At 25.5% G+C, this 3,088-nt stretch overlaps 1 pseudogene; it reads right to left on the bottom strand.

Moving 5' to 3' along the window:
- Nucleotides 1–2,166: 2,166 nt before the first annotated feature.
- Nucleotides 2,167–2,454, bottom strand: LOC150031818 (stress-induced protein KIN2 pseudogene; annotated as a pseudogene).
- Between the last annotated feature and the right edge of the window lie 634 nt (nt 2,455–3,088).

Raw genomic sequence — 3,088 nt, 5'->3', positions numbered from 1 at the left:
AAAAGATATAGTTTAAAGTTGGTTTAAATCTTATTTTGGTCCTTCAACTTTGAACTTTATTCTATTTTAGTCCCTACACTTTAAAAAGCGTATGTTTTAGTCTTTGAATTTTGAAAAGATGTGTAATTGGGTCCCTATTGTTAATTATGTTAATATTTTAAAGATGAAATATGTTTAAAGATGAAATTGCATCTAGCATGGACTGAGCAAGATAAGGTGAAGTCAATCAACGTATCAAAATAGTAAATGGCCAAAATCATCTCTCACTTTTGATTTACTATATATATATCTCTTTTTTCATTTATATTTAAAAAAGAAATTACATATTTAGTCCTTAAGGTTTGATTGAGATTAAATTTGATGAGTTTTCAAACTCAACAATTTTACTCTTGAGGTTTGCATTTGGTAGAATTAGTTTGATACTACATGTGTTGCACATCTTACGTAAAGCTTAAAAATAGAACTTAAAAAACTCATTTTATCCTTTTACTAACCTCTTAATTTTAAAGATTAAATAAACCAAAATATTTTTCTATTTTTTTTTCATTTATTTGGATTGGATAATTGGATTATTGTCTTAATTTTAAACTTTATTTATGTATAAAGAAATTGGGAAAAGTAATTAACAAAATTAAAAGAAAGAAAACGAAAAGAGAGGAGATACCTGAAGAAAAAATGGGTGGTTGAAGTCAACTATTTATAGAGAAAACTCATGGTTCAAATCATAATTTGATTTTATTTTTAAATTATATTAATAGATAAGGTGATTTTTCTTTAAAATGTGATTTTTTTTCTTTAAAAAAAAAATCTATCCTGCGGTAGATATTATATTCTAAAATGTTATTGTTGTTTCTTTTTAATGAAAACCATTTATTTTTTACGTAAATGGTTATTTTTCTTAATATAAATTTGGAATATTAAATCAAATATTAGAAATAATAAAAATTTAAATCAATAAAAACAATAATATAGATTTTTCTTATAAATAGAACAATCTGAAAAATATTTACTACAAGTTCCATTAGTGCGTTGTATTTTTTGAACTTTTTGCTATGAAGTGTAAATATTTTTAAATATTTTTTTAATATTTAAAAGGATCCCTTATTATTGATTTTCACGTATATGAATTTTTTTAATTAAATCAAATTTTAAACCAATCAAATATGGGTTTTTATTGATTTTCTAAGTATATGGATTTTTTTGAATGATATAAATCATGTCAATAATATCAAATATCATAATATTTTATGTTTTTAAAAATCTTAAAAAATTGATGAGACAAAGCAACTATATATATATAGAGAAAAAGAAAATATATAATCAAGTTAAAAATAAAATATTTTAAAATTTTAAAATATCATATTTCTTTAATCTATAAATTAAAATAAAACAAAAAAAAAGATCTTTTAGAATTTTAAAATCTCATGTTTGTTTAAACCACGTTAGAAAAATCTCATTTTATTATTTTAATTTGAATGTTTTTTTTCCCTTAAAAATTTAGATTATTTAATGATTTAAATATGAAATTATGTAAAATATCCCTGTAATCTCCATTATAGGAGGTAAAGGAAGAAACCAAATTTTCTCCTCCATAAACCCTTTTATATAGTATAGATTAATTGTTGGTCTATTTTTGTCCATTTTTCCATTAGGTACTAAAAGTTAGTGATAATAGTGTAATGGCAAACACAGTCATTAAACGTCATCTGTCAACGTCATCTCTTTATTGAAGCCATGATTGTTTTTTTTTTCTTCTTCATTTCTTTTATTTTCTTTTACCCTTCCTTTCGATCTCCCTCCTTTCTCCCTTTCATTTAAAATTTTACTTTATGATTGATTAATCCAAACTTAGGCTAATTCGTTACAACGTGTAATCTAGACTAATAAATTAGAGATTTGAATTTTTCACTCTTACAAAGAAAGAAAGATGGGGTGTTTCATGCTCCCATTTTTATAATTAAATATTTGTTGATACAAAAAGAGGCACATTGTTTTGGCCCTACATTTAGTTAGCCCTGATTCTTATGAATAAATAAGGCTCGAGAGCCAAATCAGAGCTTATTCTCATATAAAAAGAAGATAAAGCTATTTTAGAGCTCCAGCTTCAGATAGGACAAAAATAAAGAGGGCTATTGACAGTAAAACATTAAAAAAAAAAAAAAAACTTCAATTGTTCATGCCTGTAGCATCTTTGACTGCATCAGCTGCACCCTGTGCCTTAGCTTTTATTTGTTGTCCTGCTTCTTGTATTGACTCTTTCGTTGATTGGGCTGCATTACTTGCCTTATCCATCAAATTGCTTGCCTTCTCCTAGATAATCACACAATAAATCAATACCTTATCCAATCAATCCTTAATTTTAAAAGATAAAATGATTATTGAAGTAAAGTGAACCTGTGCTTGGCCTTTGGCTTCTCCAATGTGGTAGCTCATCTTTTGAGAGTTGTCTGCCATTTTCTTTTATAAAGAGATTGAAAAAACACAGAATTGAGAACTTCGAAGGATTTTGGAGTGTTTTTTTTTTTTTTTTGATTAAGAACTCAAATGCATGTGATTTATATAATAATTTAGATTGAAACATAGCTTGATATGTGGCATGCCATAAATAGGTTGCATGCTACATGGTAGCTTGTGGTTTGAGAGGTTACAATTGTCATCATGTCCTTGGAATGTTCAACTTAAGACCAACTTGACAGTTTAAATATTCAAAGTTTCACTACATTCATTTAACATTTAGGGTGTGTTTGGAGTAAAAACTATTCTAACACTATAATAACCACCTCTTACTACAATAAATACTATTTTGTATTCTCCATTTAACTATAGTTAACACTATTTCAAAACCTCTATTTGCTATTGTATTTATTATTTGTCATAGTTTTTACTATTTTACATTCATCATTTTTTTATTCTTTACTACAATGTTTACTATTTTGTTATCAAATTAAACTAGTTTACACCTGAAACACATATTATTATAACCCAAAATAAAATAATCGACACCCCAAACACAAACTATAATAACCCAACTATAATAACTAACTTCCTGTCCCAAACGTCAATATGTATTATTAATTTGAAATATCAA

Source organism: Benincasa hispida, chromosome 12 (genome assembly GCF_027475165.1).
Source record: "Benincasa hispida cultivar pf3 chromosome 12, pf3_genome.v1.1, whole genome shotgun sequence".
Classification (NCBI taxonomy): Eukaryota; Viridiplantae; Streptophyta; class Magnoliopsida; order Cucurbitales; family Cucurbitaceae; genus Benincasa; species Benincasa hispida.
This window is presented reverse-complemented; position numbering and strand designations above follow the sequence as displayed.